The sequence below is a fragment of the Choloepus didactylus genome, chromosome 17 (genome assembly GCF_015220235.1).
Source record: "Choloepus didactylus isolate mChoDid1 chromosome 17, mChoDid1.pri, whole genome shotgun sequence".
In the NCBI taxonomy this organism is placed as follows: Eukaryota; Metazoa; Chordata; class Mammalia; order Pilosa; family Megalonychidae; genus Choloepus; species Choloepus didactylus.
Genome location: NC_051323.1, coordinates 50,105,023 through 50,123,785, shown reverse-complemented (window position 1 = coordinate 50,123,785; position 18,763 = coordinate 50,105,023). Strand labels below are relative to the sequence as shown.

General features: G+C 45.1%; 1 pseudogene; it reads left to right on the top strand.

Annotated features, from left to right (window-relative positions):
• The first annotated feature begins 17,985 nt into the window (after positions 1-17,985).
• LOC119512107 lies at positions 17,986-18,370 on the top strand (annotated as a pseudogene).
• The last annotated feature ends 393 nt before the right edge of the window (positions 18,371-18,763 follow it).

Genomic DNA, 18,763 nt, shown 5'->3' with positions numbered 1-18,763 from the left:
CATTTGCTGCTGCCCACCACAGGTTACAGTTTTCTTCTTCAAAATCTTTCCCTGAGCAGGAAAGAGATGGAGAGTGGGGGAGGATGGAGAGAAAGGAGGAGCTGTGGAAAGGCCAGCCTCTGTCTGGATTTTAGGAGGGGAGGTCCAGCAGGGGAAGGCCCAAGCCAGTGGAAGCCCAGCAGGGAAACAGATATGAGGGTCCAAGATCCCTGCGAGGCTGGAGAAGGCCTCAGTGCAAATGCAGGCCTTCTCACTTGAGATCCCACACCCTCTCTCCCATACACCATTCTGCATCTAGAACATTCTCAAAGGGCACAAACCTCTGAAAGCTTTCAAAAGCATAACTGAACCTTAACTGAGAATCTGGTCTCTCAATAGATGTGATTGGTATAATTTGTCACACACAAAGTTTGTTCCTGTAATTCTAAGGGATTGAGGACCCAATGTTAACTCTAGATTCCTTATGATGGACCCACTGGATGCCACTGAGACCCTCAGAGGCTGAGGGAGAGCAAGGTTGCAGCCCAACACCACCATCTCCAACACACACCTCCCACGTCTTGCCTCTGGTGCTGTCTGGGCTTGGCGGTTGTGAGGGGAGGGAGCGGCAGGGCCTTCGTTCAACCCAGACACGTGGTACCTGTGCTCACCAGCCTCAGGCCCTATAGCTCTGAGGAGGAGTCCCGGATGGAGGTTTCACACCTCCGGCCCTCTTTCCCTCAACACAACACGTGCAGCCTGCCCCATCGCATCCAATCTAAGTGCATTCAATTTTATACTGACCTCCGTTATTCTCCAACTGTCAAGGTGTCTGTGAGGACTTAGAGGGCAAGAGGATCCACGTCCGTCCCTGAGCTGGGCCCAGGGAGATGCAGGAATGGATGAGAACTGAAGGGGAGGGCCCGGGCAGGGAGCTCTTCAAGGTGTGTGCAGTCCAGGGGGACAGAAGCCCATAGTATGATCAGGGGAGAGAGGCTGCCAGGCCCAGGAGCCACAGGATTAGGGGTGGGGAAGAGGATGAAGAAGGCTAAAGAAGGACCAAGCACTGACTTCTGGACTCCCAGAAGTTTCCAGACAAGGAGTTCCCTGGACCCCGGGCAGAGGGGAACAACATTTACAGAGTGTGCCAGCTCTGGCCTCTGCGAGATGCAATTGTCATTCCAATTTTACAGACCTGAAGACCAAAGCCCAGCTCACATATGCCAAGGGATTTAGTGACCATTCAAATCCAGCCCCAACTTCAAAGCCCAAACTCTGCTCACTACCATGCACTGCCTCCCAGGGGGGAGAATTGCAGAAAAAAGAATCCAAGTTAGAGTTAGAGTTTTAGTTTCTACTTCCCACCGTACTGACATAACGTGGGCTTTTAAAAGAAAATACTATTTTTAAAATGTCTGAGTCCTAACTAAATTATAATTATTTCCCAATTTAATAACTGTTTGTCCCCATTTAAAAGAAAACTAAATACTTATTTTTATTAAAGCGGTTTTATTTTTTATTTCCTGCAATACTGACATAGTACTTGGGCCTTTAAAAGAAAATTCCTAGGAAAGAGCCTTGTGAATGTGTGGCACACCGAAATGGAGGTCCAAAGGGAATCAAATCTTTCAAGAATGACTCACCCACAGGTGGCTAAAGTGATGACAGGCAGCTTCTTCCACGGGGAGTGAGTCTTGCTTCAGAACCTATTTCTGGGGCAAATACGGTCAGGCTCAGTCCTGCAGAGTAGAAACAACAGCATTTGCAAGTGGGAATGGTGAGGTAATAGGGTACCCAGAAAGAAGGAGGGTGGTGAGTGAAAGCCTGAGGCAAAATTATTCCTCCCCACCCCAGATGGCCATTTATATGCAGCCACCTGTCTCTCTGGAGGACTCTTCGTTTCCTGGGTGTGTCTTGTCCCCACTCCTGCAGAAGCCAGGGCCATATCCCTCCCCCCCCCAAAGCCTGTGTTCTTTCCACTCCACTGCACTACCCATGACCCCCAGGTCTAGTCGATGGAAGACAGACATTCACCCACAAAGCCTCAGGTGATGTGTGCCAGAAGAGGGAGGAAGCCCCCTTCTCAGGCTGGGGGAAGCAGGCAGCAACACAAGAGGGGCCATGTCGCCCAGCGGTTCGCTACAAAGCTCTGGAGCCAGCTAGAGCTGGGCAGGAGTGCTGACAGTTACGCTCTTTACTGTGTGATCTGAGTCATGCCAGCTTTCCCGAGTCTCTGTTTCCTCAACTGCAAATTTCAGATTGGTAATATCTGTTTCACAGGAGCGTTAGGGGAATTGCATGATTTGCTGTACCTAAAGGTCTTAACCAGAGTCTGCAAATGGTAGGTGCTTAGGAAATAGCTGATGTGTCATTGTTATTGTTATTAGCAAGCTGAGCCCTCAGCGTTCATCCATCCAAGAGCATCCAGGCCAGCTGGGAGGACGGAGGCCTGGGCCGGCTGCCCTTGTGCTGCGCCTCCAGCCCTCCCAACAGGGAGCACTGCCAGGGCCGGTGGAGGGGGAGCCCAGCTCTCCGGGTCAATGCCCTGGGAGCTGAGTGTGTGGCAGACGGGAGGAAGAGGATTAACATGAAAGCAGAAAATGGGATTAGGAGGCCTCAGGATAACATGCCCACCCACCCCCATCCATGACAATGATTTCTTGCTTTCACTCCGTGGCTTCTGGAATCCAGAACGTGTAAGACTTGGTTGCCCCCTGCTCCCAGGGGCAGAGCGGTTTGGTGGACTCAGAGGATCAGAGTGCACAGACTGTAGGGCGAGGGGCAGGGCTGCTCCTGACTCCAGGCCGGGCCTGGGTGCCTATGGAAAGTGCTTTCTCATTTAATCCTCATTGCAACCCTGTGTGATAGGTCATGGCCCAGAGACCAAAGAGCCTTGCCCAAGGTTACGCAGCTAGAAAGCTCAGAGCCTGGATTCAAGCCTAGGCTATTGCACTAAAAGCCCGTTTTCCTTCCTCTCCACCCCACTGTCTCACACAGAAGCCCCGTTTCTCCCCGTACCCGCAGGACGACTGATGTGCTCACACCTGCCAATTCTCTTGGGAAGGATTCCCAGGCTTCCACTCTGCTTTCAATGGAAATCCCAAAGGCTGACTTGAGGAGACCAGGTGTTCCTCTTGGCCTCATCCCATAAGAGTGAGGATGTCCCCAAATAGCCTGAGCTTCTTCAAGGACCCCTTTGAGGCCTGTCATGCATGACTACTTTCTCCCCAGTCACTTCTCCATGAAACCCAGCCCACGCTATCCCTTTGGGTGAATCAAGTGCCTGCATCAGTCCCAGCCATATGAAGATTGGCCATGATTTATCTTAAAGTTACCTGTCAAGCTCTAGAGGATCCCTGACAACAGTGCTTGGGGAAAGTTCATTCCACCACCCCACTCCATAGGCCTGGTTCAAGGCCACTTTCAGCCTCCTTCCACCAAGACTGTGAACCCTTATCCTCCTGTCCCATCCCACCTCCCCCCACATACACTCCTACATCCTCTTACTTGCCCTCCTCTGACCTTATTCCAGCTCCAAAATGTCTCTCGTAAGGTGCAGTGACAAGAACCCCCCTCCCCTGTATCAGTCAGGGTCCCAACAGAAAACAGAGAGCACACTCAACATGAGATTTATTTACAAATGTGCAAGTTCAAGGGAGCCCCAAGAAAGGGCTGTAAGTTGGGGCTAGTAGCAGCAGAGGTGTTACTGTCCCTTCTCCAGGGACCCAGGAGGAGAGAGTCATGTAGAGCTGACACCTTGAGAAGAGAAGTGACCAAGGGACATGGGCAGACAGGGGAACCCACAAGGAGGGAGTCAGGGGGACACACACCCTGACCTCACTCCCCTTCCTCCCTCTCCCAATCTCCAGCCAAGCTCTTCTTTGGCCAAAGCTGGAGGGCAAGGGAGCTGGATGTGAGGTCTGTGCTGATCAGTCCTCCAAGAAAAGAGCAGGCTGCAGAAGGGAAGAGAGCAGATCAGGAGGGGCAAACAGAATACATCCAGCATGCCTCTCCAGTCTGCATCTGAGCCTTTGTTTGCTTTGAGGGGAGGACAAGAGGAGATTGTTTTTTGCTCACAGTTCCATTCTTAGATACTCAGCTATTTGTTGTTCTGCTCGGATGAAGTAATATGCTGGGCCCAAACCTTCCCAGGGTCGTTTACAGCATATGTTTTCAACAGGGACAGTATCACCCCCCAGGGGACGAAACTTGGTTCCTGGATGAAAAGCTTTAGTTACTACAGTGGTTTGCAGTCCTCCAAAGTGTAATTTGAATTATTTTTCCCTAAATGATTCACTCAACCTCCCCTTGCCCATGATGAACACCTTCAGCCACTCACGAGCCTCTTGCAGCTACCTGTAGCTTATAGCTGTTGATGGGGCTCTCCTTACACAGAAGACCTTAGAGTCAATCGCAAGCCAGAGGATTTCAATGTTTGCTCACTCTTCTCTTCACTAATCAAGCCACAAAATATTCCTTGAGTGCTAGTCACTGTAATGAACACAGAAATGACAGACCTGTCCCTGCCTTCTGGGAGCTCACCATTTCACTGAAGATGCCACAAAAGTAGACAAATTCAAAAAGACAGCATATGCGGTGTGACTGCAAGGTAAAAGGTTTATGAACGCAATCTAAGGGCTAAGTGGTAACCTCACAAATCATTAAGGGATGATTAACCTGGTCCCCCAGAATCATCCACACCCCACCAGGAGCCCCACTGTTGACACTTTTCCATCCAGAGAAATGCTTGTTTATCCTCACTCTTTTTTTTTTAATGTGTTTTTTTTCCTTTTTTTAATTCATTTCATTGAGATATATTCACCTACCATGCAGTCATACAAAACAAAATGTACCTTCGATTGTTCACAATACCCTTACATAGTTGTGCATTCATCACCAAAATCTATCCCTGACACCTTCATTACCACACACACAAAAATAACAAGAATAATAATTAAAGTGAAAAAGAACAATTAAAGTAAAAAAGAACAGTGGGTGCCTTTGTTTGTTTGTTTGTTTTTTTCCTTCCTCCATTTTTCTACTCATCCATCCATAAGCTAGACAAAGGGGAGTGTGGTCCTTATGGCTTTCCCAATCACACTGTCACCCCTCATAAGCTACATGTTTATACAATCGTCTTCAAGATTCAAGGGTTCTGGGTTGAAGTTTGATAGTTTCAGGTATTTACTGCTAGCTACTCCAATCCACCAGAACCTAAAAAGGGTTGTCTATATTGTGCGTAAGAGTGCCCACCAGAGTGACCTCTCGGCTCCTTTTGGAATCTCTCTGCCACTGAAGCTTATTTCATTTCCTTTCACTTCCCCCTTTTGGTCAAGAAGATGTTCTCCATCCCACGATGCCCTGTCTACATTCCTCCCCGGGAGTCGTATTCCACGTTGCCAGGGAGATTCACTCCCCTGGGTGTCTGATCCCACATAGGGGGGTATCCTCACTCTTTCATTTCTTATCTCTAAGCCAGTTCCCTAGTTGTCACCAAACATTCCCTCCATTCCCATGGCGACTCAACTTCTCCAACAGGCTTTGGTGTGGGGCCCGTCAGGGGCTTCTTGAAAGTGTAAATAGATTGTGTCTACTGGTTCCCCCTTATCCTTACACTTCTTTGACCCTTCAAAGAGCTCTAGTAGATTAGAGAGGCAGGATTTCTCCTCACTAAAGACAGGTGACCTTTCCACAGGAGGTGGAGCTTGCTCAAGTTTCCATAATCCCGCCCTCCGAGGTTCTGCTGAGTCGCCTGGCTTGGAGACTGTGGGCCCCTCAGCTCCGAGGCCAATCTCAAGGAAAGGCTCTCATTTTGTCCTGCCCTTCCATGATATCAATCTTTTTGTTGAGGTGGGAGTGGGGGAATAAACATAAAATGTATAGTATGCTTTGCTTTCCATTGCTTGGAGATTTAAGCCACTGTTATTCATCTAAAATTGTACAGAATATAAGAGTGCAGTTATCTGTATCACATTTCATTTTTTGTCATATCACCTTGTTTATACCACTCTTTAGGTTGTTTATAGGATATAGATTACCTTTAAATGCTCTGGTCTCATTTAGTCATCTGTTTTCCCCCATCAATAAAAAAAGTTTAAAGGCAGCCATTGTTCTAAGAAATGACTGTTGTACTTAGGGCAGGACAATGTTTTATTTGGGAAGGACATTTTGTCCTGTATCTTGGCTTTCTATATCTTTTTGAGCCAGGCTTTGATGCTATGTGGAGTTTTCTGACTCCATCATTGAGCTATGCAGCATTTTGCAATTATTAAGAGCAAATGAGTTTCTTCTTTAAACACAGACCTCTGCATAGCACATTTAGTACTATTTGACTTGGGTTTCAAGATAGTGCTATTCCCAGAATGGATTTCACACGTGCTGAAAATGTTTTTAAATAATTACCCACAATCCTATCACATATGCTGAAATGACTTTTTTTTTTTCTTACAGGCTCTCCAACAATTTGCTGAGATGAAAAGATTTATGCAGGGTACTTTCGGGTTAGGAACTTACAGGTTAACTCTTTAGCGTTCAAGTCATTATATAGCCTATTAATTCTGCTTCTGAAAATATATTCTGAGCAAATAACTCAAAATATGGATTCATATGCACATAGTTGCTCCTTGCAACATTATTTAGCATAACCAAAACATGAAGATTATATAGCAATACAAAAAAAATGTGTAAACATAGTGTTAAATGAAAAAGGCAAGATGCAAACCCATGTACGCAACTACGTAAAATTGTATATGAAGAAAGACTGGAAGAAAATACACAAAAATAATCTTGTGCAAGGATGACAAACTGGTATTTTTTCTTTACTCTCTAAACGTTTTTTAATATGTTGTAAAGTTGCTTTATTAACAAAATGATTTTAATTAGAAAATTGTTTCCATGAATTAAAGGAGTAGCTGAACTTCTTTACCTAAAGGAAACAAAATCTCTTTCCCATTGTGTTAGATAACCTTTATTTAAATAGCACTTTTGGAAAGTCAGCCCCACCAACTCTCCAATCCATAAAAAGTGTTTGATAGCATTGAAATTACAAATGACTACAGAACCCATGAAGGAAGGCAGTAGGGGGAGAAGGAAGATGATGGGGTGCCCAGAGCAATCTGTAGGATTTAGGTCAGAGCATATTGATACCACAGGAGAATGCAGGGCCAGAGCTGTCAGGTTTTCTGATTTTTCAAGGGAATTGGAATTTTTTGTGAACCTTCCTGATTTGTACATTTTGGTCCCTAATTCAAATACAAAAAGAAAATAAAAACATTTGTGGGCCAAACAGACTATGTCTACAAACTGGATTCAGCCAGCTGGCGGCCAGTTTGTGACCTCTAGCATAAAACTCATTTCTAACTTTACAGCCAAATGCCTCCTTTCCAAGTATGCAGACAACCCAAACCGCGCCCCTGTTCTTCCACTCACTTGTCCTCGGTGAGTCCTCCACCACTTCCGGCTATTTGATGAGGGCGATGAAGGATATTAGTCCTCAGAATTATGAAGTCCTGTGCATTTGTTCCTCATTGGATGCATGTCTCTTGCCATAACATGAAAGCTGGCAACACTTTTTATATTAATTCATTTCTCCGTCTGTCGCTTACATTTAGTGTTGCTTGAGAAATGGATTTGATGCTGTTCAAATATGCCCAATTTCATACTTGAGCTCCTTCACAGTTGTCAGATGGTGCCAGCCAGTCCCAGGCTCTGTTTCCAGTTTGTTGTCAATCAGACTGAAGCAGTCAATGTGCTTATCGCTGTTTTTTTCCAATGCCACTGTCCTGTCTAACTCTGCCTACCAGCTCTAGAGGACTGATGTCAAGATGTAGCCACCTCTTCTGCTCCACCTCTGCCCTCCATCTCCCTCTCCCTCTTATCCTTGGGAGCACCTTTGGCCCTATGACCACTGAGGGATCCTGCCTCCTTCAGGCTGGCATCTGCTTCTGATCTCCCAGGAAAGGGCCCAGACAAACTCCATTTCTGGAAAATGACCCTTTCCCCTGCAGTGACCTCACTGGCTTTGCCACAGAGATTTTCCCAATGTTCTCAGGTCCTGGGATACTCAGACTCTGGACTTCCAGCCAGGCACAGCTGATTCCCCAGAACAGACAGTCATTCCCAGTCTCCGGTACACCAAGGACCATTTGGCCTCACAAGTCAGTCATGAGGACCTGGGGCCATGGAAAACCGCAACAGCAGAAGCTTCTAGGAAAATGTGCATTGATCAACTAATTTATCACAGATCAATAAGCAAATGAGTTGAGGCTCCCCAATTAGCCAGCTTTGGCTTCTACACAGCCAACCACCTACCCTTCCCCATCCAGGACCTGTTGTGGTTACAAACGTCCCTTATTAGATCTTGGTTTATTTTGGGCATTGCAGATGCTGCCAGATGTTTACTTTTAACGTGAAGAGAATTACACTGCTCTCGTGGTTTGGGGGGAAGGAATAGAGAGTTCAGGGCTGCTGGGTCTGTCAAGCCCTTCCATAGCCCAGTCATCGGGGGCTCTTTCCTCTCCCCTCCAGATGTAGCCCAGCCCCCAAGCCTCTTATGATCAGTTTTGCCAAGTCAGCAGATCCAGGCTTTTCCAAGCATGGAGGCCCTCGCAGAGCCCGGGCAGCACACATGGTCCACCATGTGGGGAGCACGTGTGTTACTCTGAGGTCATGCCCGGGCTCCACCCATGTCAGAGGTGACTTCGGAGTGGAACACCCACCGCAGAGCTGCCGTCTCACCTTGGCTCCCCTTTGAAACAGCTCCCTCCTTCACGAGAACAAAAGGTAGAATTCCCCTTTGAATTATTTGGACTATCTGAAAACGACACTTTGGGCAGTTATGGCCATGATAGGACCCCAAAACTAACCTCAGAACCCCACAAAGCCTCACCCATTTTGAAGTTACAATCCTATTCCTGATCCCATCATAGCTTGCAGAGTCCAGCAGGATTTGCTAAAGGGAACTGAGGCTATTGGCAAAGCCCAGTACAAATATTGTTTCTTCCTACCAGGGTCTGAAGACTTCCAAAGACATGGGAGGCCTACAATCCATATCCTTTAAAGGAAAGTTCCTGATTGCACACCACCTTGTGCCACCATTATCTCAGCTGCTGGAAAAGGAGGGATAACCTACTCATTTGCCCATTTATCAACCTGTTCTGTCCACCCTCCTTCTCTCCATCAGCCTTCCTCCTTCCTTCTGCCCTCTTGGACACTAATAGCCTAGAGGCTAAAATTAACTTCTCTTTTCCTTTTTTTCCTCCTAGTGCTCAATAAACAGAACCTAAAAGCAGCAGTTCAGAATCAACTCACACCCCAAACAGAAATGGACCTGGGAGAAGGGAAGGGCGAGCAAGAGCTGGAGGAGATTTAGAGAGGAGACAGGCCCAGGGGCAGAGCCACACGTGGTCATTATGACTAGGTTGGCTACAGCCCATGGGCTGTTTCCTCCTAGAATTCCTAGGAAATATACTTCTCCCATTTCTGAGCCATTTATCTCAAACTCAGCAATGATTGAGAGCTCGTATGAACAGGAGAGATCTCTCTCTTTCTTGAGAAATTGCTTTCCCAAGAATAAACGGGAGGCAGAAATCACGAAGCACTGGCTCAACATGAAACTGAATTTACTCAGTTATAGTCCTGCCTGTACCCAACCCCCTCCAAACCACCATCTTTTACCATCCCCATCCCCTTCACCAACTCACAGTATATAATTATTCAGTTGGAAACTGGAGTACCCCCAATCCAGGGCCCATCCTTTCTTTCCCTTTCCCCATAGCTACTCTGGGACAGGGCTAAAGCCAAGACAATCTCCACCACCGCCTTCTCCAGAAAACTCTTCCATCTCTCCTTCAAAGACTCCTGCCACCCCCAGGGCACCTTTCCTTTCCTGCTTCCCCACTCTGACCCATCAAAGACAGCTCCATCAATTAATAATTTCATTGCACACACACGTTTCATACTCCAGCTTTGTTAACCTGGAATATGATGACTCCCCTAAAAACGCTAAGCCCAAGGGAGGGCACACAGGGGAGAGGGGCCTGGGGAATACACGGGAAGGATTGGGTGATGGGGAGCTCTGGAGGTCCACTCCTGGAGGTGGCCAGGAGGAAGTTTATTCCAATATTCTTCTCTTGAGGATGCAGGAATGTCCAAAGGCTTGTCTGAGAGCACAGCCTTAGCTCAACCCTATCCCTGTGCATTAGTGTACCAAGGGGGCGCTTTTGTCTAGTGGTTATGAGCTTGAACTCTGAAGACAGGCATCCCAATTCTGATTCCCACATCCATAAATTACTCATTGTGGGACCTTAAGCAGATACATTTATATTACTAAGCTTGGTTTCTTCATCTATGAAAAAGGGATATAAATAATAGTACTTAACTTCCTGGAGTAGTTGTGAGATATAAGGAAAATAGTGTTGGTAAAGCACGGAGCCTCTCACATCATAAGTCCTTAATAAATATTAGCTAGGACAATAATTATCATTATTGTATTTTATTATAATAAAATAAACCTGGCCTTCCCCGAGAGGTCCTGAAGGAGGATGACCATCTCTCTCCAGGTGTCAGTGTGTTGTGGGTCCTTCCAGGCTGTCCCAGCTCTGTATCCAGCCAGATGTGGCTCATAAAGTGCAGCAGATGAGGCAGGCTGAAAGGGCCAGGAACTGGACAGGACCACCCACTGGGCGGGAGAAGGTGCTGGCAGGAAGGCCTCAGTTGCAGCTGCTGGGCAGCTGTCCAGGGTGACAGGCAGAATGCAGCATGCAAGGGTGTGGAAACAGATAACAGGTGGCAGCCCAGCAACAGTTGGTCTTGTTGGGGAGCAGCACATCATCTAGCATTTGGGAACAGGGTGTTCCTACCAGCAGGTGGATCATAGCAACGGGCAATTCCGGATGGGTATTCCAGAATCCAAGCAGATGGACAGCATCAGGAAAGCCTGTCAGCAGATCCCAGAGCCCAACTAAAGGCTACATCTGATGGGGGGAGGCCAGTGAGAGCCAAGCAGGGCCTCAAGCCTACAAGGACTAGACAAGGGATCAAGACAAGACTGCAGGCACAGGACAAAGGTAGTAGTCACATAGCAGAACACGGGCATCCAGCCTGCAGGGAGAAGACTGCATGGGCTAGAGTGTGACGGGTCCTCATGTGGGCCAGCACTACCCCGCCCCTGGGTTCAGGCCAGGCCAGTTGCCAGGGCAACGGGGGCAGGTCTGAGATGGTAGATGGTGCTGTCCCCACAAAAAGGACGGTGAGGGAGAGGGAAGCTCCAGGTCGTTGTAGGGATAACTCCAATCTCTCTCTCCCTCTCTCTCTCTCACTCTCTCTCTCAAACACACACACACACAGTTCTCTCATTACCCCTCCAATTTTCCTGATTCTTGCCCTTTTGTGTATTTTCTATCTCCTGCATCATACTTGCTGATAAGGAAGATCCAAAACAGGTAGAATCAACTTTTTTTAAAATGAAAAACCCAGTCTATCAGGTCTAAATAACTCCTGACCATCATCTAGCAAGTTATGTGTCACTAGCCCTCTGCTCTGCACCCCAATGGAAAGAGGGGTCTGCAGTGGTGAACACGGCTCAGGGAGCTGGACCCCCATTAAGCAAGGAAGATGAGAGTTCCCCTAAACCCTGACTTGAACTCATCCCCCACCTGTCCATTTCTTAGGGACTCAGCTAACAGCTCCCACATAAATTCTATTCTAGTCCCCTGTCTTACCAGTGACCCCAAAAGACGTTATCTTGGAAACCCTAAGTGATCTTGGAAGCCAGGCTCAAAGTTCATTATGCCAGACCCACATCCTCACAGACATGGAACTAAAACCCATATTCGTCTGTGCAGGACACTAAACCACACTCCCCCGTCTACATTACCCCTGAGCCTCACACACACACACACACACACACACACACACACACACACATCCTATTTCCCAAACCACACACAGGCTCTTAATCACTGGCCTCTGGAACTTAGATGTACATGTGATAAAAATAGAACCACATCAGGGTACCTCAAAGGGCAGGGAAGCTGTCACTAGATCAAAACACATCTAGCCTCTGGGCACATCAGCTGCACTGTGCTCCCACAGGCCATGGCCAGGCCTCTTCTTCCTCCCTCATCTGGGGGGCTAGTGATCAGGACTTGGTGGGAGCAGGCCAGGCCGCCTTCTCAGTTTGTTCTCAGCTTTGGACTATGCTTACTGGTGTGCAAACACATGGATCCAGCTGAGCTCCACGGCTTCCATTCAGAGCAAGGACTATGCTTCTGGTGATGGGGAAACCAGGATCACGGGACCTTCCCAGCCCTCCAGGGTTTCCTGGACACACGAAAGGCAGAATGACCAACTACATCGGTCTATGACTTTGCAACAAAGGGAATTTAATAGAGAGAACTTATTACACAGGTGATGAAAGAGCTAAGAAGCCACACAGAGGATGATGAGCCAATCCAGAGATTACCAACAGCAGAAAACCATTCTGCCCTAGACCGCAAGGAAGAAAGGAAGGCGAGGAAGTGGAGTTATGAGACTCCAAAACCCAGAGCTTCCAGTGGGAATTGCAGCCACAGAGAGAGGGGCTGTCTGATGTGACCTGGAGCCATGAGAGAGAGACAGCCTCTGCCAGAGATACCATAGGAAGCAGAGAGAAAAGAATACTCTATTTCACTCTTCTAACACCTTCTAGTCTTCTGCCAGGATCCCCCATTGGCTGAATTTACCTGGAAACCAAAAAGCGAGGAGCCTGGGAAATGCAATCTCTGCAGAGCTGCCTGGAACCAATCTGAGAGCAAACAGGGAACTGACCAGCACCAGTCAAGAATGACACTCACTGGGCCTTGGAGTGGCCAATTGCATGTTGTAGAGGAAGACTAGAACCAGCACCCTCCTTAGTCCTCTCAGCCTCATAAATATGAAAAAGGGTCAGCAGCCTCTGATGGTAAAGTGTGCACTGTTCACGTGCACAAACAGGCTATTTTGTATGTTCCTCAAGCAAAACGATATCCCTGAAAGAAAGTGGACATTGTCTGTAAACAAGCAGCGCCCTCCCTCGGGGGCTATCTGTAACTGTGCCCTAGTTAGGGGATGGTCCTTTGTACCATTTCTTAAGCTGGAAAAACGCTTGCCCTGTGCCTGGGGAATTGGTGAGGTATCTGGCTGGGGGCTAGGAAGGAGGCATTGTCCAGAGCACCAGAGCACTCAGCTCACTCCTTAGAGGAGACTGGAGAGCCTTTTCCTCCCATCCCCACCCTGTGCAACCCACCCCACCAAACCCAGTTCACATTTGGCCCAGCTTCCTGCAGGCCTTTTAAAGTGGCTTGCCTGAGATCTGCAGCCTGAGCTGGGTAGCAGGGGCATGTGCCACTTTCCATCCTTGAGCAGTCCTCCCAGGCACTACGAGACCCCCTCCACCCACCACGCCCTCCCCAGGATCTAGTCCTGATATGGGAAGCCCATCCCTTCAAGGCCTACAGATTAAGGGTCCTGGAATGAGGATAAGGGAGGAGATAGGGTGGGGAGAGGAAAAGGACATTTCTAAGATTCCTGGAAGCTTTTCTGGCCCCAGAGCAGGAAGGCTTTGCCCAAGGGAGTCGAAAGTCTGAATGTGTGCCAGAGAGAGTATGCAATATGGGAGGATCCACCTCACCCTCTCCCAGCCCTCCTGTGCTCACAGCCTAACTTCTGCTCAGACACTGTCATTTACTAGCTTCAGTGTTTCACATAAACCTCATGCTCTCAGCTGGTCTGTAAGGTCTCTACAGGCACAACTCCTGAGGGCACTTTCATATCAGGCAAATACAAGACAGGCTGCATAATTTGTAGGGCCCAGTGCAAAATGAAAATGCAGGGCCCCTTGTCCAAAAATTATTAAAATTTCAACATGGTGAAAGCAGAACATTTAATCAAGGGCCAGACCCTTCTAAGTGTGGGATCCAGTGTGACTGCAAAGGTCACATGATCACAAAGGTGTCTTTGGTCTGTATGGTGTTCTGTGATATCTTATCTCCAAAGATGCTGCCATCAATTCCTTACCTCCCTTTGCCTGTATGCCATTCCCATGGCAAGAGGTGGAGTCTAATTCCCTCCCCCTTAATCTGGACTTGACCAATAGAAGTGGATGACCAATAGAAGTGATGTTCCTGAGCCTCCAAGACTAGGTCATAAAAAGCTTTGTGGCTCTGCCTGGGCCTCACAGAATGCTTGCTCTTGGGACATTCCCTCTCAGAACTATCCAATATGCTGTGAGAATCCCAAGCCACATAGAGACCACATGTATGCACACTAGTCATGCTTCCAGCTGAGTCCCCAACCGACAACCAGCAACAACCGCCAGGCATGTGAGTGAACAACACTCTGGTCATCCAGGCCCATGGAACCTTCATATGACTACAGCCCCCAGATGACTTCTTATTGCAACCACATGAAAGACTCTAAGCAAGAACTACCCTATTGAATGGGACATCACCAAGATGGCAGAGTAAGGCACTCCAGGGTTCCATTTCCACACAGAGTCTTTAAACAACTAGGAAAAAACTGGCAGAACCATCTTCTCAGAGCTCTGGAAAACAATTAAAAGGTTGCACTAACCAGGGAAGCACCAAATCAAGAAAAAAACAACTTAAAAACTATAGGAAAACCCCATGGTACAATTGCTGCCCCTCTTTGCCTAGCTCAGTGCAGAGCCAGCCTGTACTCTCAGTGCTTATCACTAGTCCAAGTTCCAGAGGGAATAGTGTAACTCCTGTTCACAAAATGGAGGCATATAGGTCACTCCCAGTCTCTCTGGTGGCAGCTTGAAGGACTGAACCAGGACACTCACTTCTGGCTTGCTGTCCCAAAAGTTGCCCTGCATGCAGAAACAGTTTGTGGTTAGCTAAATCAATGTAAAAACCGATCAAATAGTAGCAGTCTGTGGCAAAAGATTTCCACATTAAGACATACAATAGAGCACACAGGTTGGAGAGGAAAGGCTATTTCATAGGGAGAAGAGGGGCATTTGGACTCATGTAATGGGGGAATTCTTAGGACCACAACACAAGCCCAGAAAAGATCAGAGAGGACCCTACACTTTGTCTCAGGCTATTCTTCAAGTTCATTGGTAAGATGCCTAAACTGAATGAGAACAACAGCCAACACAGGGGCAATCTGCAAAGACCATAGGAAAGTGTTTTGTTCATTTCTTTGTTTTTGTTAGCTTCTGGCATTCAAAAAAATCTCTGTCATTTCACTAGCTGGGTACAAACTGAAGGAACAGACACCTCAGGGACAAAATACCAGAGTTAGCACATTAGAATATCAAAATGTCCAGTGTGCAACAAAAGATTACAAGGCATAAGGAAAACAGGAAATAATATCCCATCCAAAGGAGATTAGAAATTATCAATGAAGACCAGACTTAGGACACTCCAGACAAAAATTTTTTAAAAATTGTCTTAGATATGTTTAAAGAGTTAAAAGAAAAAATTAAATGATATCAAGAAAATGATATATGAACAAAATGAGACTTTCAATAAAGTGATAGAGATTATAAAAAGAAATAAAACAAAAACACTGGAAATGAAGACCACAGTAACTGACATACAAATATTCCTTAGAGGGTTTAAATAGCAGATTGGAGCTGGCAAAAGAAAGAATCAGTGAACTCAAAGAAAAGGCCATTAAAATTATTCAGACTAAGGAGCAGAAAAAAAAAAGAATGAAGAAAAGTGAACAGAACCTAAGAAACTTATTGGACACCGCCATGTGTACCAATATATGTATTATCGGAATCTCAGAAGGAGAAGAAAGAAAAGAAGGGGCAGAAAGAATACTTAAAAAAAGAATAGCTGGAAACTTCCCAAACGTAATGAAAGACATGAATAAACACATCCAAGAAGTTCAAAGAACTCCAAACAGGATAAGTGTCAAGGATCAGTACCCAGACACATTATAATCAAACCACTAAATGACAAAGATAAAGAGAGAATTGTGAAAGCCACAAGAGAGAAGCAATGTGTCATGTACAAGGGAGATAGATGCTCAATAAGATTAAATGCTGATTTCTCACCAGAAATCACGCCAGCAAGAAGGCAGTGGGATGACATATTCAATAAGTGCTGAAAGCAAACAATTGCCAACCAAGAATTATATATCTGGGAAAACTACCTTTCAAAAATGAGGGAGAAATTAAAACATTCTCAGATAAACAAAAACCAAGGGAATTTCTTACCATTAGATCTGCCTTACAAACAATGCTAAAGGGAGTTCATCAGATTAAAAGGAAAGAACGCTAGACAGCAGATGAATGTTACATAAAAAAAATTCTCTCCAGAAAAGGTAACTACATGGTACTTACAAATGCCAGTGCTATTGTATTTTTTGTTTGAAACTCCACTTTTTATTTCTTATGAGATCTAAAATGGAAATGCATAAAAAGTAATAATAAATCTATGGTTTGGAAGCCACAATGTATAAAGACATAATTTGTTGACAGGAACAACAAAAAAGTGAGGGGCACTGGCTCATGGTTTGTGTATGTTATTGAAGTTAAGTTGGCATCAAGTCAAATGATAGTTTTATACATTTAGGATGTTAAATTTAAACCCCATGGTAACCACAAAGCAAATATCTGAAAAAATATATACAGATGGACATAAGGAACTCTAAATGGTTCACTACAAAAGATCAACAAATACAAAAGTAGCCAGTAGTGGAACAATTGAGCAACAAAAAGGTACAAGATGTACATACAACAAATAGCAAAATGGCAGAAGAAAGTTGTACATTATCAGTAGTTACTTGAAACGTAAATGCATTAAACTCTCCAGTCAGAAGGCAGAGATTGGCAGAATGGATAAAAAAGCATGACACAACTATGTGCTATTTACATGAGACTTCTGAAATTCAAAGATACAAGTTGGTTGAAAGTAAAGGGATGGGAAAAAAATTATTCCACACAAATAATAACCAGAAGAGATCTAGATGGTTATAACAATATCAGACAAAATAGACCTTAAGTCAAAAACTGTTACTTGATTGCATACTTTGGATGGATTGTGTGGTGTGTGAATATATCTCAATAAAACTGCATTTAAAAAAAAATGTTTCAAAAGACTAAGAAGATTACTATATATTGATAAAAGGGTCAATTCATCAAGGAGATACAACAATTATAAATATATATGTACCTAACAGCAGAGTCCCAAAATATATGAAGCAAATATTGACATATTTGAAGGGAGAAATAGATGGTTCTACATTAATAGTACGAGACTTCAATATACCACTTTCAATGATGGATAGAACACTTAGACAGAAGATCCATAGAAAAACAGAAGACTTGAACAATACTATAAACCAACTAAACATAATGGAAATATATAAAACACTTCACCCAAAAACAACATATTACTCATTCTTCTTAAGTGCACACAAATCAATCTCTAAGACAGACCATATGCTAGGTCACAAAACAAGTCTCAGTTTAAAAAGATTGAAATCATGAGAATTATCTTCTCTGACCTCAGTGGAATAAAGTTAGAAACCAATAACAGAGGGAGAACAAGAAAATTTACAAATATGTGGAAATTAAACAACACATTCAAACAATGCATGGCTCAGAGAAGAAATCACAAGGGAAATTATAAATATCTTGAGAAAAACACAAATGAAAACACAACATACCAAAACTTATGGGATTCAGCAAAAGCAGCATGGAGAGGGAAATTTATAGCTCTAAATGCTTAAATTAAAAAGGAAGAAAGCTCTCAAACCAATGACCCAAACTCATACCAATAGAATGAAGGGGAAAAAAAAACACAATCCCCTCAATTGATGCAGAAAATTTGACAAAATCCAGCACCTCTTCTTATTAAAAACACTCAGAAAATTGGGAATAGAGGGACTCTTCTGCAACATGATGGAAGGCATAAAACCCCAAAGCTAGATCAACCACATGTATGGGAGCTGGGTTGAAGCTTTCGGTAAATGCCAACACCAACTGGCATCGCACCTGTTGGTGTTCAGATGGAGCAGTACACTAGTCGTACTAATAGAAAAGCCAAAGAGGGAAGTAGTGCTGTGCCTCTTTGTTGAACCAAACACTCCCCCAGCTATATTAAAATGCAAGCAAATCCCCCCTGCCCCAAACCACTTTCCTGAACATCCAGATAACAAAGCTACTCTCAGGAGTTGACCACAAGCCCAAGGAATGCTTAGGACTCCTAGAATGTACGTACGCCAATCTCCAGCTTCAGACCCAGCATGCATAGCAACAGATGGCCCTTTTGGAAAATTTACAAGCATCCATGGCCCAAAACTGGCTCTTCTAAAGGAAAGCAAAAGCTTATCTCTCCCAGCTGTATCTCATAATCTGTTGTTAATTGAATTGTGGAACAACTACAACCAATAAAACAAAAAAACAAAAAAACAAAAATCTACAGCTAACATATTCAATGGTGAAAACTGAAAGCTTTTCCCCTAAGTATAGGAATAATTTAAGGATGCTCACTTTCACCACTGCTATACAATTTTGTAATGGAAGTTCTAGCCAGGGCAATTAGACAAGAAAAATAAATAAAAGGCATTCAAATTGGAAAGGAAGAAGTAAAATGTCCCTATTTGCAGGTGATATGATACTATATGTAGAAAATCCTGAAGAAAGCTACTAGACCTAATGAAGAGATTCAGCAAAGTGGTGGGGTACGAGATCAACACACAAAAATCACTGTTGTTTCCGTACATCAGTAATGAACAATCCGAAAAGGAAAGTAGGAAAACAATTCCATTAGGGAATTAAACAATT